At 47.3% G+C, this 27,363-nt stretch overlaps 1 pseudogene; it reads right to left on the reverse strand.

The window, feature by feature from the left end:
* Positions 1-27,363, reverse strand: part of LOC119320768 — a 55,286-nt pseudogene that overhangs the window by 25,894 nt on the left and 2,029 nt on the right.

The following is a 27,363-nucleotide window of genomic DNA, read 5'->3' on the forward strand; positions in this document are numbered from 1 at the left end:
AAATGTCAAAAAAATAAAAGAAAATAAGTTTCCCATGTGATATGTGGTCTAGTTGTTGGGAAAATTTACAAATATGAATTTCGACTTTATTTGCAAAATCTCTCTGGAAATTTGTAAAATGGCCATAACTTTTGCATACGAACTCGGATGAAAAAGTTTTTTATATGAAAAATCATCTACTCAAAAAGTTACATCCAAATTTAATTGGGGGAACCCCGTTAAACATTTTAAAATCCTTGAAAACCTAACAGAAAAAAGTTACGGGGCTTTTAAGATCTGGAGGCAAAAAAATTCAAAAAAAATCAGTTTTTTTTTTAAATTTTTGTTAAATCTGGTCAAACTATGGTCAAACTAATTATTCAAGAATATTAGTGTTACTAAATAATTATTTTTGTTTTTATTTTGAATTTTGGTCGAATCTGGTCAAACTGTGGTCAAATCTGGTCAAACTGTGGTCAAACAAATTATTCAAGAAATATTAGTGTTACTAATTTTTTAGAACAATAGTTTCAAACTCAAACAATTAAATGTGTGACTTCATGCTCAAGCTAAATTCCTGAGGTTAATAGGATTGACATCTTACTATTGTCAGGAAAACAACAAGTGCAGACTTGGAAACGAGGGAGAATAGAACCCGAAAGTTAAGCGTGCTCAGGCTGGAGTAGTGAGAGGATGGGTGACCGTTCGGGAAGTTAGATGATTTGGAATGATGAGGGGTGATTAGAGATTAAATTGAGCAGCGATGAGGGGTGATTAGAGATTTCAGGTTAAAATAATTCAGAAATTTGAAAATTAGGGAAAAAAATCAGAATTTTTTTTTTTGAAAAAATTCAAAAAAAAAATTAGAGATTACAGATTAGTAGTAACGCGGGTTTTTACCCACGCTACTGCTATACGTTAGCTGTAGCGCGGGTGGCACCCCCGCTACTGCTATAAGTTAGTTGTAGCGCCTTATTAGTAGCGCCGGCTGAAGGAAATATGCCCTAGAGGCAATAATAAAGTTATTATTTATTTCCTCATATCATGATAAATGTTTATTATTCATGCTAGAATTGTATTAACCGGAAACATGATACATGTGTGAATACATAGACAAACATATAGTCACTAGTATGCCTCTACTTGACTAGCTCATTAATCAAAGATGGTTATGTTTCCTAACCATAGACATGTGTTGTCATTTGATTAATGGGATCACATCATTAGGAGAATGAGGTGATTGACATGACCCATCCCGTTAGCTTAGCACTTGATCGTTTAGTATTCTGCTATTGCTTCCTTCATGACTTATACATGTTCCTGTAACTATGAGAATTGTGTAACTCCCGTTTACCGGAGGAACACTTTGGGTACTACCAAACGTCACAACGTAACTGGGTGATTATAAAGGAGTACTACAGGTGTCTCCGAAGGTACATGTTGAGTTAGCATAATTCGAGATTAGGTTTTGTCACTCCGATTGTCGGAGAGGTATCTCTGGGCCCTCTCGGTAATGCTCATCACCTAAGCCTTGCAAGCATGTAACTAATGAGTTAGTTATGAGATGAAGTATTACAGAACGAGTAAAGAGACTTGTCGGTAACGAGATTGAACTAGGTATTGGATACCGACGATCGAATCTCGGACAAGTAACATACCGATGACAAAGGGAACAACGTATGTTGTTATGCCATTTGACCGATAAAGATCTTCGTAGAATATGTAGGAACCAATATGGGCATCCAGGTCCCGCTATTGGTTATTGACCAGAGATGTGTCTCAGTCATGTCTACATCGTTCTCGAACCGTAGGGTCCGCACGCTTAAGGTTTCGATGACAATTATATTATGAGTTTATGTATTTTGATGTACCGAAGTTTGTTCGGAGTCCCGGATATGATCACGGACATGACGAGGAGTCTCGAAATGGTCGAGACATAAAGATTGATATATTGGACGGATATATTTGGACACCGGAAAGGTTCCGGAGAAGTTTGGAGCTCCGGGAGGTTACCGGAACCCCCCGGGAGGTATATGGGCCTTATTGGGCCCATGTAGGAGGAAGGGAGAAGGAGCAAGGGAGGGGGGCGTGCCCCCCCAAGCCCAATCCGAATTGGGGAGGGGGGCCGGCCCCCCCTTTCCTTTCTCCTTCCCCCTCTTCCTATTACTACTACTAGTACTACTTCCTAATACTAGTACTCTTTCCTTCCCCCTCCAAATAAGATAAGGAAAAGAGAGGGAAACCTACTTGGAGTAGGTTTCCCCCTCCTCATGGCGTGCCCCCCTTAGGGCCGGCCACCTCCTCCCTCCCTCCTTTATATACGGGGGTAGGGGGGCACCCTAGAACACACAAGTTGATCATTGATAGTTCCTTAGCCGTGTGCGGTGCCCCCCTCCACGATATTACACCTCGATCATATTGTAGCGGTGCTTAGGCGAAGCCCTGGGACAGGAGAACATCAAGATCGTCACCACGCCGTCGTGCTGACGGAACTCCCCCTTGGAGCCTCTACTGGATTGGAGATCGAGGGTGCGTCATCGAGCTGTACGCGTGTCAAGAACTCGAAGGTGCCGGAGTAACGGTGTTTGGATCGGTCGGACCGGGAGGACGTACGACTACTTCCTCTACGTTGCGTCAACGCTTCCGTTTCGGTCTACGAGGGTACGTAGACAACACTCTCCCCTCGTTGCTATATCATCACCATGATCTTGCGTGTGCGTAGGAAATTTTTTGAAATTACTATGTTCCCCAACAGTGGTATCCGAGCCTAGGTTTTTATGGTTTGATGTTATTTGCACGAGTAGAACACAAGTGAGTTGTGGGTGATATAAGTCATACTGCTTACCAGCATGTCATACTTTGGTTCAGCGGTATTGTTGGATGAAGCGGCCCGGACCGACATTACGTGTACGCTTACGCGAGACTGGTTTTACCGCCGTGCTTTGCACACAGGTGACTAGCGGGTGTCTGTTTCTCCAACTTTAGTTGAACCGAGTGTGGCTACGCCCGGTCCTTGCGAAGGTTAAAACAGCATCAACTTGACAAACTATCGTTGTGGTTTTGATGCGTAGGTGAGATTGGTTCTTGCTTAAGCCCGTAGAAGCCACGTAAAATTTGCAACAACAAAGTAGAGAACGTCTAACTTGTTTTTGCAGGGCATGTTGTGATGTGATATGGCCAAGACATGATGCTATATTTTATTGTATGAGATGATCATGTTTTGTAACCGAAGTTATCGGCAACTGGCAGGAGCCATATGGTTGTCGCTTTATTGTATGAAATGCAAACGCCCTATAATTGCTTTACTTTATCACTAAGCGGTAGCGATAGTCGTAGAAGCAATAGATGGCGTAACGACAACGATGCTACGATGGAGATCAAGGTGTCGCGCCGGTGACGATGGTGATCACGACGGTGCTTCGAAGATGGAGATCACAAGCACAAGATGATGATGGCCATATCATATCACTTATATTGATTGCATGTGATGTTTATCCTTTATGCATCTTATCTTGCTTTGATTGACGGTAGCATTTTAAGATGATCTCTCACTAATTATCAAGAAGTGTTCTCCCTGAGTATGCACCGTTGCGAAAGTTCGTGCTGAGACACCACGTGATGATCGGGTGTGATAGGCTCTACGTTCAAATACAACGGGTGCAAAACAGTTGCACACGCGGAATACTCAGGTTATACTTGACGAGCCTAGCATATACAGATATGGCCTCGGAACACGGAGAACGAAAGGTCGAGCGTGAATCATATAGTAGATATGATCAACATAGAGATGTTCACCATTGAAACTACTCCATCTCACGTGATGATAGGACATGGTTTAGTTGATTTGGATCACGTAATCACTTAGATGACTAGAGAAATGTCTGTCTAAGTGGGAGTTCTTTAGTAATATGATTAATTGAACTTAAATTTATCATGAACTTAGTACCTGATAGTATTTTGCTTGTCTATTTTTGTTTGTAGATAGATGGCTCGTGCTGTTGTTCCGTTGAATTTTAATGCGTTCCTTGAGAAAGCAAAGTTGAAAGATGATGGTAGCAATTACACGGACTGGGTCCGTAACCTGAGGATTATCCTCATTGCTGCACAGAAGAGTTACGTCCTGGAAGCACCGCTGGGTGCCAGGCCTGCTGCTGATGCAACTGAGGATGTTAAGAACGTCTGGCAGAGCAAAGCTGATGACTACTCTATAGTTCAGTGTGCCATGCTTTACGGCTTAGAACCGGGTCTTCAACGACGTTTTGAACGTCATGGGGCATATGAGATGTTCCAGGAGTTGAAGTTAATATTTCAAGCAAATGCCCGGATTGAGAGATATGAAGTCTCCAATAAGTTCTACAGCTGCAAGATGGAGGAGAACAGTTCTGTCAGTGAGCATATACTCAAAATGTCTGGGTATAATAATCACTTGATTCAACTGGGAGTTAATCTTCCGGATGATAGCGTCATTGACAGAATTCTCCAATCACTGCCACCAAGCTACAAGAGCTTTGTGATGAACTATAATATGCAAGGGATGAACAAGACTATTCCCGAGCTCTTCGCAATGCTGAAAGCCGCGGAGGTAGAAATCAAAAAGGAGCATCAAGTGTTGATGGTCAACAAGACCACTGGTTTCAAGAAAAGGGGCAAAGGGAAGAAGAAGGGGAACTTCAAAAAGAACGGCAAACAAGTTGCTGCTCAAGAGAAGAAACCCAAGTCTGGACCTAAGCCTGAAACTGAGTGCTTCTACTGCAAGCAGACTGGACACTGGAAGCGGAACTGCCCCAAGTATTTGGCGGATAAGAAGGATGGCAAAGTGAACAAAGGTATATGTGATATACATGTTATTGATGTGTACCTTACTAATGCTCGCAGTAGCACCTGGGTATTTGATACTGGTTCTGTTGCTAACATTTGCAACTCGAAACAGGGACTACGGATTAAGCGAAGATTAGCTAAGGACGAGGTGATGATGCACGTGGGAAATGGTCCAAAGTCGATGTGATCGCGGTCGGCACGCTACCTCTACATCTACCATCGGGATTAGTTTTAGACCTGAATAATTGTTATTTGGTGCCTGCGTTGAGCATGAACATTATATCTGGATCTTGTTTGATGCGAGACGGTTATTCATTTAAATAAGAGAATAATTGTTGTTCTATTTATATGAGTAATATCTTTTATGGTCATGCACCCTTGAAGAGTGGTCTATTTTTATTGAATCTCGATAGTAGTGATACACATATTCATAATGTTGAAGCCAAAAGATGCAGAGTTGATAATGATAGTGCAACATATTTGTGGCACTACCGTTTAGGTCATATCAGTGTAAAACGCATGAAGAAACTCCATACTGATGGACTTCTGGAATCACTTGATTATGAATCACTTGGTACTTGCGAACCGTGCCTCATGGGCAAGATGACCAAAACACCGTTCTCCGGATCTATGGAGAGAGCAACAGATTTATTGGAAATCATACATACAGATGTATGTGGTCCGATGAATGTTGAGGCTCGTGGCGAATATCGTTATTTTCTCACCTTCACAGATGATTTGAGCAGATATGGGTATATCTACTTGATGAAGCACAAGTCTGAAACATTTGAAAAGTTCAAAGAATTTCAGAGTGAAGTAGAAAATCATCGTAACAAGAAAATAAAGTTTCTACGATCTGATCATGGAGGAGAATATTTGAGTTACGAGTTTGGTTTACATTTGAAACAATGTGGAATAGTTTCGCAACTCACGCCACCTGGAACACCACAGCGAAATGGTGTGTCCGAACGTCGTAATCGTACTTTACTTGATATGGTGCGATCTATGATGTCTCTTACCGATTTACCGCTATCGTTTTGGGGTTATGCTTTAGAGACGGCCGCATTCACGTTAAATAGGGCACCATCAAAATCCGTTGAGACGACGCCTTATGAACTGTGGTTTGGCAAGAAACCGAAGTTGTCGTTTCTCAAAGTTTGGGGCTCCGATGCTTATGTGAAGAAACTTCAACCAGATAAGCTCGAACCCAAATCGGAGAAATGTGTCTTCATAGGATACCCAAAGGAGACTATTGGGTACACCTTCTATCAGAGATCTGAAGGCAAGATTTTCGTTGCTAAATTCGGATCCTTTCTAGAGAAGGAGTTTCTCTCGAAAGAAGTGAGTGGGAGGAAAGTAGAACTTGATGAGATAACTGTATCTACTCCCTTGTTGGAAAATAGTTCATCACAAGAACCGGTTCCTGTGACAACTACACCAATTAGTGAGGAAGCTAATGATATAGATCATGAAACTTCAGATCAAGTTTCTACTGAACCTCGTAGGTCTACTAGAGTAAGATCCGCACCAGAGTGGTACGGAAATCCTATTCTGGAAGTCATGTTACTAGACCATGATGAACCTACGAACTATGAGGAAGCGATGATGAGCCCAGATTCCGCAAAATGGCTAGAGGCCATGAAATCTGAGATAGGATCCATGTATGAAAACAAAGTATGGACTTTGGTTGACTTGCCCAATGATCGGCAAGCCATTGAGAATAAATGAATCTTTAAGAAGAAGACTAACGCTGATGGTAATGTTACTGTCTACAAAGCTCGACTTGTTGCAAAAGGTTTTCGACAAGTTCAAGGGGTTGACTACGATGAGACTTTCTCACCCTTAGCGATGCTTAAGTCTGTCCGAATCATGTTGGCTATTGCTGCATTTCATGATTATGAAATTTGGCAAATGGATGTCAAGACTGCATTCTTGAATGGATTTCTAGAAGAAGAGTTGTATATGATGCAACCTGAAGGTTTTGTTGATCCAAAAGGTGCTGACAAAGTGTGCAAGCTCCAACGTTCCATTTATGGACTGGTGCAAGCATCTCGGAGTTGGAATAAACGTTTTGATAGTGTGATCAAAGCATATGGTTTTATACAGACTTTTGGAGAAGCCTGTATTTACAAGAAAGTGAGTGGGAGCTCTGTAGCATTTCTAGTTTTATATGTTGATGACATATTATTAATTGGAAATGATATAGAATTTCTGGATAGCATAAAGGGATACTTGAATAAAAGTTTTTCAATGAAAGACCTCGGTGAAGCTGCTTACATATTGGGCATCAAGATCTATAGAGATAGATCAAGACGCTTAATAGGACTTTCACAAAGCACATACCTTGACAAAATTTTGAAAAAGTTCAAAATGGATCAGGCAAAGAAAGGATTCTTGTCTGTGCTACAAGGTGTGAAGTTGAGTCAAACTCAATGCCCGACCACACCAGAAGATAGAGAGAAAATGAAAGATGTTCCCTATGCTTCAGCCATAGGCTCTATCATGTATGCAATGCCGTGTACCAGACCTGACGTATGCTTAGCAATAAGCTTGGCAGGTAGGTACCAAAGTAATCCAGGAGTGGATCACTGGACAGCGGTCAAGAACATCCTGAAATACCTGAAAAGGACTAAGGATATGTTTCTCGTATATGGAGGTGACAAAGAGCTAGTCGTAAATGGTTACGTCGATGCAAGCTTTGACACTGATCCGGACGATTCTAAATCGCAGACCGGATACGTGTTTTTATTAAACGGTGGGGCTGTAAGTTGGTGCAGTTCTAAACAAAGCGTCGTGGCGGGATCTACATGTGAAGCGGAGTACATAGCTGCTTCTGAAGCAGCAAATGAAGGAGTCTGGATGAAGGAGTTCATTTCCGATCTAGGTGTCATACCTAGTGCATCGGGACCAATGAAGATCTTCTGTGACAATACTGGTGCAATTGCCTTGGCAAAGGAATCCAGATTTCCCAAGAGGACCAAGCACATCAAGAGACGCTTCAATTCCATTCGGGACCAAGTCCAAGTGGGAGACATAGAGATTTGCAAGATACATACGGATCTGAATGTTGCAGACCCGTTGACTAAGCCTCTCTCACGAGCAAGACATGATCAGCACCAAGACTCCATGGGTGTTAGAATCATTACTATGTAATCTAGATTATTGACTCTAGTGCAAGTGGGAGACTGAAGGAAATATGCCCTAGAGGCAATAATAAAGTTATTATTTATTTCCTCATATCATGATAAATGTTTATTATTCATGCTAGAATTGTATTAACCGGAAACATGATACATGTGTGAATACATAGACAAACATATAGTCACTAGTATGCCTCTACTTAACTAGCTCGTTAACCAAAGATGGTTATGTTTCCTAACCATAGACATGTGTTGTCATTTGATTAATGGGATCACATCATTAGGAGAATGAGGTGATTGACATGACCCATCCCGTTAGCTTAGCACTTGATCGTTTAGTATTCTGCTATTGCTTCCTTCATGACTTATACATGTTCCTGTAACTATGAGAATTGTGTAACTCCCGTTTACCGGAGGAACACTTTGGGTACTACCAAACGTCACAACGTAACTGGGTGATTATAAAGGAGTACTACAGGTGTCTCCGAAGGTACATGTTGAGTTAGCATAATTCGAGATTAGGTTTTGTCACTCCGATTGTCGGAGAGGTATCTCTGGGCCCTCTCGGTAATGCTCATCACCTAAGCCTTGCAAGCATGTAACTAATGAGTTAGTTATGAGATGAAGTATTACAGAACGAGTAAAGAGACTTGTCGGTAACGAGATTGAACTAGGTATTGGATACCGACGATCGAATCTCGGACAAGTAACATACCGATGACAAAGGGAACAACGTATGTTGTTATGCCGTTTGACCGATAAAGATCTTCGTAGAATATGTAGGAACCAATATGGGCATCCAGGTCCCGCTATTGGTTATTGACCAGAGATGTGTCTCAGTCATGTCTACATCGTTCTCGAACCGTAGGGTCCGCACGCTTAAGGTTTCGATGACAATTATATTATGAGTTTATGTATTTTGATGTACCGAAGTAGGTTTCCCCCTCCTCATGGCGCGCCCCCCTTAGGGCCGGCCACCTCCTCCTTCCCTCCTTTATATACGGGGGTAGGGGGGCACCCTAGAACACACAAGTTGATCATTGATCGTTCCTTAGCCATGTGCGGTGCCCCCCTCCACGATATTACACCTCGATCATATTGTAGCGGTGCTTAGGCGAAGCCCTGGGACAGGAGAACATCAAGATCGTGTCACACCCTAGCTAGTCATGCATCAGAGTGTGTGCATCATGTTTAAAATTCCATTTAATTTGAAATGGGGATTTGTGAAACCCTCAGAATCATTTTTCAAAATGACCCAAATAAAAATTTCTCCAAAAGGGTCCAAGAAAATGCTCATGTTGCTCTCTGAAAATATTGGACAGAGATAAAAATCAAACCAATATTTCTAAGAGCTCATAGGTATTTATTTTGGGCATTTGGAATTAATGCATAAATATTTGCTTTGGAAATATATTAGTTATATATATTAATATATGTCCAAATATTATGCCATTTATAAAGGAGCTCTGGAATAATATATCTAGCTCCTGCAAAAATTGGCATAAGGAAATAAAATGATTTAATATTTTATTTAAACCAAAACAAATGTCAGAAATTAGAAAACAGAAATAAATAAAAGGGAGAACCTTACCTGGGCTCCTCCCTGTGCAGCCCATCCAGCTGGCCGGCCCAGCCAGCAGGCGGCCCAGCCCGCCTCCCTCCTCTGTCGTCTTCGTCCTCGACAGAGGGAGGTGAGTGTGGCCAGCGCGCGCGCGCGCCACCGCGCCACGCCACCTGCTCGCATGCCTGCCTGCCCCTCCCCTCCTCATCTGGATGGCCTGGAACGTCGCCACGCCCTCCCCCGTTCTCTCTCACTCTCCCTCGGTTCTTCCCCTCCTCTCCCTCGCTCTCTCTCTCACGGCCGAACACCACCATCGCCGCCGTTCGCCATAGCAGCCGTCACCGGCCACCCCTCGCCCCTCCGCTGAGCTCAGGAGCTCCGCCGCGACCCCCTCTTCCTCCCCACCAAGCCAAGCCCCTCGGGAAGCTCTGCATCGCCTCCGCGCCATCGTCTTCCTCCTCGGGCTCCGACCACCATCGCCGTCGATTCGCCGTCTCCAGCGCGTCCCCGAGCCCGCTTCGACGCCCACTGCAACCGCGGTGAGCTCCGCCACCGTTTCCCCCTCTTTTCCCCTCGTTCCCGCACCGTAACCCCGTTTCCCACCACGACCGAACCTCCGCCGTCGCCGAGCTCGCCATCGACGCAGCTCCGGTGACCATTTGGTCACCCCGGCGAGTCCAACAAGTCCGTAAGGACCCGTAGAGCCCCTCCAGCGCCTCAGCTCCCTCGCCTGCGAGCAGCAACGCCGATCCCGACCGCACCCGAACTCCGGCCGCCGCTCACGAGCTCGCCGTCATCGGTACCAGCCACCTCAGGCACGGCCACCACCACCGTTCGACGCGCGGGAGCAAGGGCTCTCCAACGAGCCCAAGCACGGCCTCGCCCGTGCCCTGTAGCGCGTTTCCGTATCGCGCCGCCGTCTCGGGCCTCGCCGGCGTCATGTCGCCGGTGGGTTTGACCCACCTTGACCACGGCAGGACCCCCCTGTGTCCATGACAGGTGGGCCCAGCCCTGTTAGTTAATTAGGATTAGCACTAACCGAATTAGTTAAACTAACTAACCCCCTGACACTGACCAGTGGGCCCCAGCGCCACTAATTCCTAATTAGGATTAAACTAACCCTGTTTAACCCCCCTGTCACTGACGTGTGGACCCCACACGTCAGGTTTGACCCCAGCCAGCCGCAGTTGACCACTGACGTCATGCTGACGTCATGCTAGCGCAATATATATATTTCTGGATTTAATTTAAATCAGGAAATTCCAGAATATTATTTAAACTTCAAAAATTCATAACTTTTATTCTGTAACTCCAAATCAGACAAATTATATATGAAAAATGATCAGAAAAATCCAATCTATCCATCTGTACTATTTTCATGCATGACTAAACAAGTTAACTTGATGTTTAATGAAGAACAAGGAAAAGCACTTTAAAAGGCCATGTTTGAGTTTGAAATTTGAATCTTTGATTCAAATTGGTTCAAACCCTTCTGGTTTTAGTTGCATTAGCCCAACACACTCATATTGCCATGTTTCATGCATGCATCATATTGTTGCACATTGTTTGGTGATGGTTGTGTATCGGTGTCCTTTGTGACAGGTTCTGCCTCCGAGGAGTACCGTGATTACCCTAACGAAGAACCGTATCAGTGCATCGAACCATCAGGCAAGCAACCAACCATTTGATCATATCGATACAATCCCATGTTCTCGCTCCTTCTCTCTTTTACTGCATTAAGACAACGCGTTTCAAACTGCTGTGTGCTACGGTAGTTGAACCCATTTCCTCTGCATGACCTGTCATTGCCACAGTAACTAGATGAAACCCACTAGCATGTGTAGGAGTTGGTTGAGCCATATGTATGTGTTGTTCCTACCTTGCTATGCCTGCTATGCTTAGAGTCGTGTCAGGTCTGGTTCATCTGGGTGATGGGCTAGAGTGAAATGATTATGTCGGTAATGGGAGTGGTGTGGTGAACACGATTTGGTAAAGGTATCGATGAGAGGCCATGTAGGAGTACATGGTGGGTTGTTTCATTGAAGCCGACCTTAAGCACTGAGATCTGTATGTGTGATTTAAGAATCAGCTACTACCATGCATTGGGCCCGAAACCAATGGACCCTCTCGGCTTCTTATTCACCCTAGTTCTCCGTCCAGGAGTTGCAAGTAGTTTCTGGTGTTTGTAGCCTACTGGAGGCCGTGGATAGCGCTGACCGTAGGGGTGGGCTGTGATGCGGTAGGTACGTGGCACGGTGTACCGAATACCCGTTAGGTATCTCGGGAACCCTGTTCACATCGTTCGGGGCCGTATGGGAAACCTCGGCCGGACTCCCTGTGGATGGAACCTGGATAGGCGATAAACCTGGACTGGAGGCTTAGGTGGTTAGGTAGGTCGTGGCCGACACCCACGTTGGGCTTCCGCTTGAAGGTTGCCGAGTACATGTCGTGTAAACGGCGGTAAGTGGTGAGAGCGTGTATGAAGAAGTACACCCCTGCAGGGTTAACATGATCTATTCGAATAGCCGCGTCCGCGGTAAAGGACTACTTGGTTGCCTATACAGTTCATAGACAAGTAAATGGAAACTGCTAAAAGCCTCAAGACAAGTGTGAGTGCCGAGGATGGCTCTTCCGTAGGAAGACGGAGGCGGATCCTCGGTAGTGTATTGAAGTGGTGAGTAGTGGACTCGTGTGCGCAAAACCATTTCAAGTTGAAGTATCGTAGGATAGTCTAGCCAAGAGTCAAAGCTGGCTTGCTGCAATAACTCCACCAACCCTTCTTGATAATATGCATGTATGTAGGATCTGATGTAAGTCTTGCTGAGTACCTTTGTACTCATGTTGCTATAATTTACATTTTTTACAAAAGACGCTGCAACCCCTTCTGATGGGTTCTATGTATACATTGACATCAACGAGTAGGCTAAAGGCCCAGGTGGTGACCCTGAGCTTATGAAGGACCACGTAGTATAGCTAGGCTTTCCAAGCCTCTTTTATTTTACTAGTTGTCTGTACTCAGACAAGTTACTTCCGCTGCTGGTTTGTATGACTGTATGACTTGAATGTTGGGTCGTGAGACCCGTACCTTTGTGTATGATATGTATGGCTCCCTGAGCCTTAAATAAAGTACTTGTGTCGTAGAGTCATGTTGTGATGCTTCGTTGTATTTGCACATATCGAGCATATTGTGGTATGATTGAAATGCTTGGTATGTGTGGGATCTGACTATGTAGTTGTTTATCTTTAGTAGCCTCTCTTACCGGGAAATGTCTCCTAGTGTTACCGCTGAGCCATGGTAGCTTGCTACTGCTCTGGAACACTTAGGCTGGCCGGCATGTGTCCTTCTTCGTTCCTGTGTCTGTCCCTTCGGGGAAATGTCACGCATTGAGTACCGGAGTCCTGTTAGCCCGCTACAGCCCGGTTTACCGGAGTCCTGCTAGCCTAGTGCTACAGCCCGGACCCACTTGCTGATGACCGACACGTTCGGAGCTGGGTCATGGATGCCTGTCCCTGTAAGTCTGTGCCACTTTGGGTTTATGACTAGCCATGTCTGCCCGGGCTCCTTATCATATGGATGCTAGCAACACTATCATATACGTGAGCCAAAAGGCGCAAACGGTCCCGGGCAAAGGTAAGGCGACACCCGTGGAATACCGTGCGTGAGGCCGCAAAGTGATATGAGGTGTTACCGGCTAGATCGATGTGACATCGAATCGGGGTCCTGACAGCGTTGGCATCAGAGCCGGACTGCCTGTAGGTTCTCCAAGCCAAACTGGTCGATGTTGAGTCTAGAAATTCTTTAGTTATATGTAGGGGAATTGTTTGTGGGCTGGAACGTAAGGCTCTTTTTACTCCTTTATCTAATGACATTCTGATCCGAGTCAGTCTATTCTTCCAACGGGGGTTAAGGAATTAGGATCTACTCTCTCTATCAGGATCACGTGTTACTAATCAGTAGTACCTTATAGGTTTGATGGATACAAGCCTAGTTCAATCCTATTACCACATTATGTTGCTAGGATGGACTTAGAACTTGATATGATGATGTTGAGTGTGTATGTAATCCTTTGTCAAATGTCTCAAAATCCTTCTTGAGCATTTATAGCTGTTATGCTGCCGAAATTTTGCTAGAAATTCTAATGCCTTTGCATTATTATTGTGCTTTCAGATGGCCACTCGCGACCTCAATCAAGTGGTTCGCCTGACTCGATGCCTAGATGTACCCGGTCATACCGCCATGTTGGTCAGGGTAATGACTGAGGCTGGATACCGCTGGTATCCTGAGTACACGGTCGAAGAGCAATTCCGAGACTTTAATCAAAGCCAGTATCTCTGCACTGTCAGGATATTTCCATCTTATCTTGGATCCACCGAGCCCCTTCACTGCTCCTATGGACTCGGGGTTACTATTGAGATGGCTGTGCAGGATGCCGCCTACTCTATGATGACCATCATGCGAGTCAGGTCTGGTCTATTTCGGGACTCTGATTTCTGGTATATGCCAGGATCACTTCCGGGAGCACAAGGGTATCTCCAGGCTATCTATGCTGACCCCACCCAGGAGGATTCACGGACTCGCACCACTGCTGAGATGCTCGAGGATAAGGACCGTGAAAATCGGGCCTTGAGGTTAGAGCTCTTCAATACCCGTGCTGACCACTAGGCTACTTTGACTCTGTTTGCACCGGCGGTGCAAGCTGGATATTCAGATATGCGCGATCTCTATCCTGTGAGATCTGCTCTGCCAGACGTGATGGGTTGGCGTGATGTAGGAGGCATCACCCCACCTCGCGGTCCCCGCAGGCCACCGTCTGTTGGTCCAAGACCTCATCCTAGCCCCTATGGTCCACAAGCTCCGCGAGATCGTCTGTTTCCGGATGATCATGTTGAGCTTCCAGGCTATGGAGGTGACTTCTTCGAGGACTACTACGGATCGGTCTGAGTTAGTGGTAGTATCACTAGTTCGCACTAGCTGTGTCGTCTATTGTCCCGCGTGACTCGTGGGATATGACCTAGTTTGTACTCTTTCCGGAGGTGTAGAAAAATAATGTATAGGAGCTTGGGATGCCTCCGATGAGATGTAATCCTCTTTCCACCGTAATAGTACTTTGTTTGGTCTTGTACTAAATCCTGTATGGTGTGTATGACGATGGAATAAAAGAAGCAGTTTCTGTATCTACCATGTCATACGGATGATCATCTTGCATTCCGAGTTATTCCTTACATCTTGTATCCTATGTTGGAATTTTATCATCCTGACTAAATCATTGTCTTGTTTACCTAGGATGGTCAACACGCGCACTAACCCTGCTCCCCAAGAGCAGGCCGAAGGCAGTGAAGTCAGGGATGCAAATCTGCCTCATCCTCCTTCCCTAGCCGAGGTTATGATGGAAGCTGAGAGAAACAAGCGGGAGACCAACCGTTTGTTGGAGCGTATTGAACAAAACACGGCACACCATCAGAGGACTAATGTGGTGTCACTCAGTGATTTTATCAAATTACATCCACCCACGTTCCACCACTCCGTCGAGCCTCTCGACGCTGATGACTGGCTTCGCAGTACCTCTCACAAACTGCGTTCCGCGCTGGTAGCGGAGGCTGACAAGGTCACCTTTGCTGCATATCATCTTGAAGGCCCCGCCAGTCTATGGTGGGAGAATTATGGAGCTATGCGCCCAGCGGGCCATGTCACTACTTGGGCTGAATTCAGTGAGGCTTTCCGTGAACATCACATTCCGGAGGGTCTCATGGACCGTAAACGTGAGGAATTTTGCAGTTTCACTCAGGGCCGACTTTCTGTGGATGCTTACAGCAGGGAGTTTGGTAATCTCGCACGATATGCAACTGAGGAAGTGTCTACTGATGCCAAGAAGCAAGCTAGGTTCCGTAAGGGCCTTAGTCCTGAGCTTCGTCGTGACCTCCGTCTGCATGAGTGCACATCTTTTCAGAAACTGGTCAACAAAGCCATCAGTGCTGAAACTGGTCAGACTGACTATGACGCAACACGCAAGCATGGCCGTGACATGGGTTCCTCATCCGGTGCTGGTCCTCAGAAGCGCCGCGTGTGGGTACCCAACACCGCCCTGCCACCCAGGTTCACACCAAGGCCATCTTTCCAGGCGCCTCGCCCTGTTCAACAGTCTGCACCAGCCAAGCCCTATGGGGGTCCAACCAACAATGCTCCTCCACGTACCAGTTCCGTGACGTGTTTCAAGTGTGGGGAATCTAGCCACTATATGCGTGAGTGTCCCCAGACCAAACCCAACCAGTCTGCTAAAGCTGTTGGCCGTGGAAAGCCGACAGTGAAAGTGTTCCACGCCAAGCCGGCCACCGCTTCACGTGGCCATGTCAACTGTATCTCTGCCGAAGAAGCTCAAGAGGATCCCAACGTCGTTCTCGGTACGCTTCTTGTTAATTGCCACCCGGCATCTGTTCTTTTCGATACAGGAGCCTCTCATTCTTTTATATCCGAAAATTATGCTCGTTTGCATAACGTCGCATTCGGTGATATGCCAACCTCTATGGTAATTCAAACTCCGGGATCCAAATAGCAAACTTCTAGAGTAAGCCATGGAAATGAAATCCAAGTCGACAGACTTGTTTTCCTTGCATCGTTGATAGCCCTTAAATCTTCAGATATTAATATCATTTTGGGTATGGACTGGATGTCAGCTCATCAAGCCAAAATTGATTGCTTCTCTAGGACTGTTCAACTCACCCATCCTTCGGGGATGATAGTCAATGTCTTGACCCGAATAGCCAAGCGACAGTTATTTTCTCTTAACGCCAGCCCTTTGCCAGACCTTGAGGACGTTCCGGTAGTCCGTGACTTCCCGGATGTCTTTCCAGAGGAATTGCCAGGTGTTCCACCTGACAGGGATGTTGAGTTCGTAATAGACCTCATTCCAGGAACCGTTCCGATTGCTAGAAGACCCTATAAGATGGCACCCCTAGAACTAGCCGAGCTTAAGAAACAACTCGATGAGTCCTTGAAAAAGGGTTTCATCCGACCTAGTTCATCTCCGTGGGCTTGCCCTGTCCTATTCGTCAAGAAGAAGGATGGTACGGACCGGATGGTTGTAGATTACCGACCTGTCAATTTGGTCACAATCAAGAACAAATATCCGCTTCCCAGGATCAACGACCTGTATGATCAGCTCGCTGGATCCTCAGTCTTCTCCAAGATGGATTTGAGGTTGGGCTACCATCAAATCAAAATCAGAAACGGGGACATTCCTAAAACGGCCTTTGTTACTCGTTATGGCCAATACGAGTACACCGTCATGTCCTTCGGGTTAACCAACGCTCCAGCCACCTTTTCTCGATTAATGAACTCAATCTTCATGGAGTATTTGGATAAATTCGTCGTAGTTTATCTCGATGATATACTCATCTACTCCAAGAATGAGGAAGAACATGCCGAACATCTAAGGCTAGTGTTGAAGAAACTTCGAGAGCATCGCCTTTATGCCAAATTTTCTAAATGTGAATTCTGGTTGTCAGAAGTGACCTATCTAGGTCATGTAATATCTGGTAAAGGTATTGCTGTTAACCCTGAGCGAGTTCAAGCCGTCCTTAATTGGACTCCACCTGAATCGGTCAAGCAAGTTCGGAGTTTTCTGGGCTTAGCAAGCCATTGTCGTCGCTTTGTCGAGAACTTCTCCAAGGTTGCTAAACCTCTAACCGAACTCCTCAAGAAAGATAAGAAGTTCGAATGGACTCCACAATGTGAGCACAGCTTTCAGGAACTGAAAAGACGCCTGACTTCTGCTCCCGTACTGGTACCGCCAGACTTCCCCAAGGACTTTGTTATCTACTGCGACGCCTCGCGACAAGGACTAGGTTGCATTCTCATGCAAGATCGACACGTAATTGCCTACGCTTCACGGCAATTGCACCCACATGAGGAGAATTATCCTACTCATGATCTAGAGCTTGCAGCCGTAGTCTATGCACTTAAGACCTGGCGACATTACCTCCTCGGTAACCGTTGCGAAAATTTCACCGATCACCAAAGTCTGAAGTACATTTTCACCCAACCAGATCTGAATCTCCGGCAAAGACGTTGGGTTGAGTTGATCACAGACTTCGACTTAGGAATAACCTACACCCCAGGGAAAGCCAACGTCATGGCTGATGCGCTAAGTCGTAAATCCTATTGTAACAACCTGATGTTACAACAAAGTCAACCGCTTCTCCATGAGGAATTTCGGAAGCTTAACCTTCACATTGTTCCTCAAGGTTTTCTTTCCACCTTGGTGGCAAAACCTACCCTTACGGATCAGATTATCAAAGCACAGAAGGTAGATCCGGGAATCTCCCGCATCAAGAGAAACATTCAGAAAGGAATTGCGAATTGCTTCTCCATTAATGATCAAGGGGTCGTATACTTCGGGGATCGACTAGTGGTTCCCAAAGTGCGCAACCTGAGGCGATTGATCCTTAAGGAAGCTCATGAATCTCCTCTCACCATTCATCCCGGTAGTACTAAGATGTATCAGGACCTACACCAGAGGTTCTGGTGGACTAGGATGAAGAGAGAAATTGCTCAGTATATTGCTAATTGCGATGTCTGTCGTCGTGTAAAAGCAGAGCATCAACGGCCTGCTGGCACCCTTCAACCCTTAGCTATTCCTGAATGGAAATGGGATAAAATTGGTATGGATTTCATTACCGGTTTTCCCAGGACCAAGAGAGGGAATAATGCTATTTTCGTCATTGTCGATCGTCTTTCCAAAGTAGCCCATTTCTTACCTGTTCGTGAGAGTATAACCGCTAGCCAGCTGGCAGACTTATACATCTCCCGAATAGTGTCCCTCCATGGTGTTCCTTTGGAAATTAACTCGGATCGAGGAAGTCTTTTCACCTCTCGATTTTGGGAAAGTTTCCAAAATGCTATGGGAACCCGTCTCTCCTTTAGCACCGCCTTCCACCCTCAGTCGAGTGGTCAAGTGGAACGCGTCAACCAGATTCTAGAAGACATGCTTCGAGCCTCTGTTATCTCATTCGGAATGGATTGGGAGAAGTGCCTTCCATTTGCCGAATTCGCTTACAACAACAGCTATCAATCTAGCTTGGGTAAAGCCCCTTTTGAAGTTCTCTATGGACGACGGTGTCGAACACCCCTTAACTGGTCAGAGACCGGGGAAAGACAATTCTTTGGCCCGGATATGATTCAGGAAGCAGAAGAACAAGTTCGCATCGTTCGTGAAAAGTTGAAAACAGCCCAATCTCGTCAAAAGAGTCAATATGACCGAAAACATAAGGCTATGACTTTCGAGGTTGACGAGAAGGCTTATCTTCGGGTCACCCCTCTGAAGGGAACCCATCGTTTCGGTATCAAAGGCAAATTGGCTCCTCGTTACATTGGACCTTTTCGCATTCTTGCCAAACGAGGAGAAGTTGCCTACCAGTTGGAACTACCTCCGCACCTCTCCAGAGTCCACGATGTCTTCCACATTTCTCAACTCAGGCGTTGCTTCTCGGATCCTATCCGTGGAGTGGACCACGAAACGCTTGATCTCCAAGATAATCTTACATATCGAGAGTACCCCATTCGTATCCTCGATCAGGCCGAGCGTACCACTCGACGTCAGAACATCAAGTTTCTCAAAGTTCAGTGGTCTCATCATTCTGAGGATGAAGCAACTTGGGAAAGGGAGGATCGTCTTCGACTCGAGTATCCCGCCTTCTTCCCGGAGGAACCCAAATCTCGGGACGAGATTCTTTTGAGTGGGGGTGAGTTGTCACACCCTAGCTAGTCATGCATCAGAGTGTGTGCATCATGTTTAAAATTCCATTTAATTTGAAATGGGGATTTGTGAAACCCTCAGAATCATTTTTGAAAATGACCCAAATAAAAATTTCTCCAAAAGGGTCCAAGAAAATGCTCATGTTGCTCTCTGAAAATATTGGACAGAGATAAAAATCAAACCAATATTTCTAAGAGCTCATAGGTATTTATTTTGGGCATTTGGAATTAATGCATAAATATTTGCTTTGGAAATATATTAGTTATATATATTAATATATGTCCAAATATTATGCCATTTATAAAGGAGCTCTGGAATAATATATCTAGCTCCTGCAAAAATTGGCGTAAGGAAATAAAATGATTTAATATTTTATTTAAACCAAAACAAATGTCAGAAATTAGAAAACAGAAATAAATAAAAGGGAGAACCTTACCTGGGCTCCTCCCTGTGCAGCCCATCCAGCTGGCCGGCCCAGCCAGCAGGCGGCCCAGCCCGCCTCCCTCCTCTGTCGTCTTCGTCCTCGACAGAGGGAGGGGAGTGTGGCCGGCGCGCGCGCGCGCCACCGCGCCACGCCACCTGCTCGCCTGCCTGCCTGCCCCTCCCCTCCTCGTCTGGATGGCCTGGAACGTCGCCACGCCCTCCCCCGTTCTCTCTCACTCTCCCTCGGTTCTTCCCCTCCTCTCCCTCTCTCTCTCTCTCTCACGGCCGAACACCACCATAGCCGCCGTTCGCCATAGCAGCCGTCACCGGCCACCCCTCGCCCCTCCGCTGAGCTCAGGAGCTCCGCTGCGACCCCCTCTTCCTCCCCACCAAGCCAAGCCCCTCGGGAAGCTCTGCATCGCCTCCACGCCATCGTCTTCCTCCTCGGGCTCCGACCACCATCACCGTCGATTCGTCGTCTCCAGCGCGTCCTCGAGCCCGCTTCGACGCCCACTGCAACCGCGGTGAGCTCCGCCACCGTTTCCCCCTCTTTTCCCCCTCGTTCCCGCACCGTAACCCCGTTTCCCACCACGGACGAACCTCCGCCGTCGCCGAGCTCGCCGTCGACTCAGCTCCGGTGACCATTTGGTCACCCCGGCGAGTCCAACAAGTCCGTAAGGACCCATAGAGCCCCTCCAGCGCCTCAGCTCCCTCGCCTGCGAGCAGCAACGCCGATCCCGACCGCACCCGAACTCCGGCCGCCGCTCACGAGCTCGCCGTTGTCGGTACCGGCCACCTCAGGCACGGCCACCACCACCGTTCGACGCGCGGGAGCAAGGGCTCTCCAACGAGCCCAAGCACGGCCTCGCCCGTGCCCTGTAGCGCGTTTCCGTATCGCGCCGCCGTCTCGGGCCTCGCCGGCGTCATGTCGCCGGTGGGTTTGACCCACCTTGACCACGACAGGACCCCCCTGTGTCCATGACAGGTGGGCCCAGCCCTGTTAGTTAATTAGGATTAGCACTAACCGAATTAGTTAAACTAACTAACCCCCTGACACTGACCAGTGGGCCCCAGCGCCACTAATTCCTAATTAGGATTAAACTAACCCTGTTTAACCCCCCTGTCACTGACGTGTGGACCCCACACGTCAGGTTTGACCCCAGCCAGCCGCAGTTGACCACTGACGTCATGCTGACGTCATGCTGGCGCAATATATATATTTCTGGATTTAATTTAAATCAGGAAATTCCAGAATATTATTTAAACTTCAAAAATTCATAACTTTTATTCTGTAACTCCAAATCAGACAAATTATATATGAAAAATGATCAGAAAAATCCAATCTATCCATCTGTACTATTTTCATGCATGACTAAACAAGTTAACTTGATGTTTAATGCAGAACAAGGAAAAGCACTTTAAAAGGCCATGTTTGAGTTTGAAATTTGAATCTTTGATTCAAATTGGTTCAAACCCTTCTGGTTTTAGTTGCATTAGCCCAACACACTCATATTGCCATGTTTCATGCATGCATCATATTGTTGCACATTGTTTTGTGATGGTTGTGTATCGGTGTCCTTTGCGACAGGTTCTGCCTCCGAGGAGTACCGTGATTACCCTAACGAAGAACCGTATCAGTGCATCGAACCATCAGGCAAGCAACCAACCATTTGATCATATCGATACAATCCCATGTTCTCGCTCCTGCTCTCTTTTACTGCATTAAGACAATGCGTTTCAAACTGCTGTGTGCTATGGTAGTTGAACCCATTTCCTCTGCATGACCTGTCATTGCCACAGTAACTAGATGAAACCCACTAGCATGTGTAGGAGTTGGTTGAGCCATATGTATGTGTTGTTCCTACCTTGCTATGCCTGCTATGCTTAGAGTCGTGTCAGGTCTGGTTCATCTGGGTGATGGGCTAGAGTGAAATGATTATGTCGGTAATGGGAGTGGTGTGGTGAACACGATTTGGTAAAGGTATCGATGAGAGGCCATGTAGGAGTACATGGTGGGTTGTTTCATTGAAGCCGACCTTAAGCACTGAGATCTGTATGTGTGATTTAAGAATCAGCTACTACCATGCATTGGGCCCGAAACCAATGGACCCTCTCGGCTTCTTATTCACCCTAGTTCTCCGTCCAGGAGTTGCAAGTAGTTTCTGGTGTTTGTAGCCTACTGGAGGCCGTGGACAGCGCTGACCGTAGGGGTGGGCTGTGATGCGGTAGGTACGTGGCACGGTGTACCGAATACCCGTTAGGTATTCCGGGAACCCTGTTCACATCGTTCGGGGCCGTATGGGAAACCTCGGCCGGACTCCCTGCGGATGGAACCTGGATAGGCGATAAACCTGGACTGGAGGCTTAGGTGGTTAGGTAGGTCGTGGCCGACACCCACGTTGGGCTTCCGCTTGAAGGTTGCCGAGTACATGTCGTGTAAACGGCGGTAAGTGGTGAGAGCGTGTATGAAGAAGTACACCCCTGCAGGGTTAACATGATCTATTCGAATAGCCGCGTCCGCGGTAAAGGACTACTTGGTTGCCTATACAGTTCATAGACAAGTAAATGGAAACTGCTAAAAGCCTCAAGACAAGTGTGAGTGCCGAGGATGGCTCTTCCGTAGGAAGACGGAGGCGGATCCTCGGTAGTGTATTGAAGTGGTGAGTAGTGGACTCGTGTGCGCAAAACCATTTCAAGTTGAAGTATCGTAGGATAGTCTAGCCAAGAGTCAAAGCTGGCTTGCTGCAATAACTCCACCAACCCTTCTTGATAATATGCATGTATGTAGGATCTGATGTAAGTCTTGCTGAGTACCTTTGTACTCATGTTGCTATAATTTACATTTTTTACAGAAGACGCTGCAACCCCTTCTGATGGGTTCTATGTAGACATTGACATCAACGAGTAGGCTAAAGGCCCAGGTGGTGACCCTGAGCTTATGAAGGACCACGTAGTATAGCTAGGCTTTCCAAGCCTCTTTTATTTTACTAGTTGTCTGTACTCAGACAAGTTACTTCCGCTGCTGGTTTGTATGACTGTATGACTTGAATGTTGGGTCGTGAGACCCGTACCTTTGTGTATGATATTTATGGCTCCCTGAGCCTTAAATAAAGTACTTGTGTCGTAGAGTCATGTTGTGATGCTTCGTTGTATTTGCACATATCGAGCATATTGTGGTATGATTGAAATGCTTGGTATGTGTGGGATCTGACTATCTAGTTGTTTATCTTTAGTAGCCTCTCTTACCGGGAAATGTCTCCTAGTGTTACCGCTGAGCCATGGTAGCTTGCTACTGCTCTGGAACACTTAGGCTGGCCGGCATGTGTCCTTCTTCGTTCCTGTGTCTGTCCCTTCAGGGAAATGTCACGCATTGAGTACCGGAGTCCTGTTAGCCCGCTACAGCCCGGTTTACCGGAGTCCTGCTAGCCCAGTGCTACAGCCCGGACCCACTTGCTGATGACCGACACGTTCGAAGCTGGGTCATGGATGCCTGTCCCTGTAAGTCTGTGCCACTTTGGGTTTACGACTAGCCATGTCAGCCCGGGCTCCTTATCATATGGATGCTAGCGACACTATCATATACGTGAGCCAAAAGGCGCAAACGGTCCCGGGCAAAGGTAAGGCGACACCCGTGGAATACCGTGCGTGAGGCCGCAAAGTGATATGAGGTGTTACCGGCTAGATCGATGTGACATCGAATCGGGGTCCTGACAGATCGTCACCACGCCGTCGTGCTGACGGAACTCCCCCTCGGAGCCTCTACTGGATTGGAGATCGAGGGTGCGTCATCGAGCTGTACGCGTGTCAAGAACTCGGAGGTGCCGGAGTAACGGTGCTTGGATCGGTCGGACCGGGAGGACGTACGACTACTTCCTCTACGTTGCGTCAACGCTTCCGTTTCGGTCTACGAGGGTACGTAGACAACACTCTCCCCTCGTTGCTATATCATCACCATGATCTTGCGTGTGTGTGACGCCCGGGTAATTAAGCTACAGTGATCCTCTGCTAATGATGCCACGTCACCTCGTTTATAGTTGCTAATCTCAAGTTAGTTCGAAACCAGTTCAAATTTCAAATTTAAAATAAAGGCAAACAATAAAAGTTTTCTAATATAAAAACTAAATGTTCGAGTGGAGCCAAATAATTCATAGGTAAATATAGTGGAGAAACCACACTTTTATAAAATTGTTTAAAGGCTCTAAGGTAATTAAAACGTAGCTATGACAATTAATTAAATGCCCTTTAAAACTAATAATAATGCAAACTATTTTAATTAGGTGTCAAACTTATTGGGGTAGTAGAATAGATTATAACATTAATTTAGGAGTTGTATTTATATTTTCTAAAACAACAATTAAGAGAATAAAGTAGAAAAGAAAAATAAAGAAAAGAAAGAAATAATAAGACAAAACAGTAAACAAAAAAAAAGATTGAAAGAGCCCCCCCCCGGGCCAAACGGCCCAGCTGGCCTCCGCCGCCCGAACGGGCCGGCCCAACCGCCACCCCCCACTCCCCATAACCCCCCACTCCACCCGTCAAACCCTAGCCCACTCCCCACTTCCTCCACGATGCTCCCCCCCTCGCTCTGGATCTGGATCGGGAGGAGCTCGATCCCCTTCGCCCTCGCTCGATGGCCGACGCCGCCTAGACCTCGCCGGAGGCCACGTCGCCAGACTTCCCCGCCGGCCTGCATCCTCTACGCCGCCTCGTCCTCGTCATCCACCCCACCCCCGCTGCCCTTGCCCTACCGGCCCAGTGAGCTCACACCTCGCCCTCCTCTCTATCCTCCTCACCGCGCCACCGTAGCCCTCTCCCGATCGCGCCTTGTGCTCATCAAGGTGCCGCGCTCGTCGTGCCCCGCGTCGTCGCCCCTTTCACCGCGCCGGCTCCCTCTCCCCTCGGTCCCCGACGAGAACCACCACGCCGGCTCGCCCGTCGCCCCGCCGTGCATAGCGCCCTCCACCGCGGCCCTTTGCTCCCGCGCGAGCTCCGACAACTCCCGAGCAGCGCTGCTAGCCGTGCACCGCAACGCTGCTGCTGCTGCTCGCCGGCCAACGCCGTCGACTGCGGCCCCACAATAGCCTGCTTGACGCCGTCGCCCGGTTCGGTCCCCGCCTCCGGCCGTGCTCCCCCTTCCTTCGCGCGTGTGCCCGCGCCCCACCTCACCGCACCGCCGCGACGCCCTCCCGCCCGAGCGCGCACGCCCCCGTCCACCGGCTGCTGCCCCTTGCCCCTCGTTCCTCACTGCGGCCGCCTCTCCACCGGCCACGGCCAGTGCACCCTGGTCCGGCCATGGCCTCCCCATGGCCACCGGACCCCCCTCCTCTGGCGCCCTGCTGGGAACGCCCGCTCGGGCCGCGTCCTGCACCCGCGCCCGCTAAGCGGTGCCCGGTAGGCCTTCCCTGGGTCACAGACATGTGGGGCCCAGCCCCAGAATGTTTTAATAAAAAAAAGAATTAAAAAAATATACAAAAATAATTAAATAAACAATAATAATCAAATTAATTAATTAATTAATTAAGGAATTAATTAAGTTAATTAATTATAATTAAATTATCCTAATCACTAATTAATATAATTAATTGTTAGTTAATTAAATCAGAGTACGACGAACGGGACCCACCTGTCAGGTTGACCAAGTCAACTGCTGACGTCATGCTGACATCATGATGACGTCAGCAGACACTATTCTGGATAATGTTGATTAAATTAATTAAATAAATCCTAAAAATGATTTAAATCTTTTAAAATTAATATAAGGTAAACCGTAGCTCGGATCGAAAAACTTTGTACATGAAAGTTGCTCAGAACGACGAGACGATTCCGGATACGCAGTCCGTTCGTCCGCCACACACCCCTAACCTATCGAACTCGCAACTTTTCCCCTCCGGTTCATCTGTCCGAAAACGCGAAACACCGGGAATACTTTCCCGGATGTTTTCCCCCTTCGTCGGTATCACCTACTACCGCGATTGGGCACACCTAGCATCGTTACTTGTCATGTCATGCATCGATATGCATTTGTTTGCATTGTATTCATTGTTTCTTCCCCCTCTTCTCTCCGGTAGACTACGAGACCGACGCTGCTGCTGCCCAGTTCGACTACGGAGTTGACGACCCCTCCTTCTTGCCAGAGCAATCAGGCAAGCCCCCCCCTTGATCACCAGATATCGCCTATTCTACTCTATACTGCTTGCATTAGAGTAGTGTAGCATGTTACCGCTTTCCGTTAATCCTATTCTGATGCATAGCCTGTCATTGTTGCTACAGTCATTGATACCTTACCTGCAATCCTAAATGCTTAGTATAGGATGCTAGTTTATCATCATTGGCCCTACATTCTTGTCAGTCTGCCTCGCTATACTATTGGGCCGTGATCACTCGGGAGGTGATCACGGGTATATACTATACATACATACATACTATACAGATGGTGACTAAAGTCGGGTCAGCTCGATGAGTACCCGCAAGTGATTCTGATGAGGGGGCTGAAAGGACAGGTGGCTCCATCCCGGTAGAGGTGGGCCTGGGTTCCCGACGGCCCCCGACTGTTACTTTGTGGCGGAGCGGCAGGGCAGGTTGAGACCACCTAGGAGACAGGTGGGCCTGGCCCTGTTCGGCGTTCGCGGATACTTAACACGCTTAACGAGATCTTGGTATTTGATCTGAGTCGGCTACGAGCCTATACGCACTAACCATCTACGCGGGAGTAGTTATGGGTATCCCGGCGTCGTGGTATCAGCCGAAGCACTTAAGACGTCAGCGACGGAGCGGCGCACGCCGGATTGGAACGTAAGCCTGCTCTTGTATTAAGGGGGCTAGTTCTGCTTCCGGCCGCCCTCGCAACGTGCAGGTGTGCTATGGGCGATGGGCCCAGACCCCTGTGCGCTTAGGTTTAGACCGGCGTGCTGGCCTCTCTGTTTTGCCTAGGTGGGGCTGCGACGTGTTGATCTTCCGAGGCCGGGCATGACCCAGGAAAGTGTGTCCGGCCAAATGGGATCGAGCGTGTTGGGCTATGTGGTGCACCCCTGCAGGGAAGTTAATCTATTCGAATAGCCGTGATCTTCGGTAACAGGACGACTTGGAGTTGTACCTTGACCTTATGACAACTAGAACCGGATAGTTAATAAAACACACCCTTCCAAGTTCCACAGACAACCCGGTGATCGCTTTTCCACAGGGCGACGAGAAGAGTATCGCCGGGTAGGATTATGCTATGCGATGCTACTGGAGATGCTACTTGGAGATGCTATTTGGAGGACTTCAGTCTACTCTCTTCTACATGCTGTAAGACGGAGGCTGCCAGAAGCGTAGTCTTCGATAGGACTAGCTATCCCCCTTTTATTCTGGCATTCTGCAGTTCAGTCCACCGATATGGCCTCCTTACACATATACCCATGCATATGTAGTGTAGTTCCTTGCTTGCGAGTACTTTGGATGAGTACTCACGGTTGCTTTCTCCCCCTTTTCCCCCTTTCCTTTCTATCTGGTCGTCGCAACCAGATGCTGGAGTCCAGGAGCCAGACCCCACCGTCGACGATGATTCCTACTACACTGGAGGTGCCTACTACTACGTGCAGCCCGCTGGCGACGTCCAGGAGTAGTTAGGAGGATCCCAGGCAGGAGGCCTGCGCCTCTTTCGATCTGTATCCCAGTTTGTGCTAGCCTTCTTAAGGCAAACTTGTTTAAC

The sequence above is a fragment of the Triticum dicoccoides genome, chromosome 6B (genome assembly GCF_002162155.2).
Source record: "Triticum dicoccoides isolate Atlit2015 ecotype Zavitan chromosome 6B, WEW_v2.0, whole genome shotgun sequence".
Taxonomy (NCBI): domain Eukaryota; kingdom Viridiplantae; phylum Streptophyta; class Magnoliopsida; order Poales; family Poaceae; genus Triticum; species Triticum dicoccoides.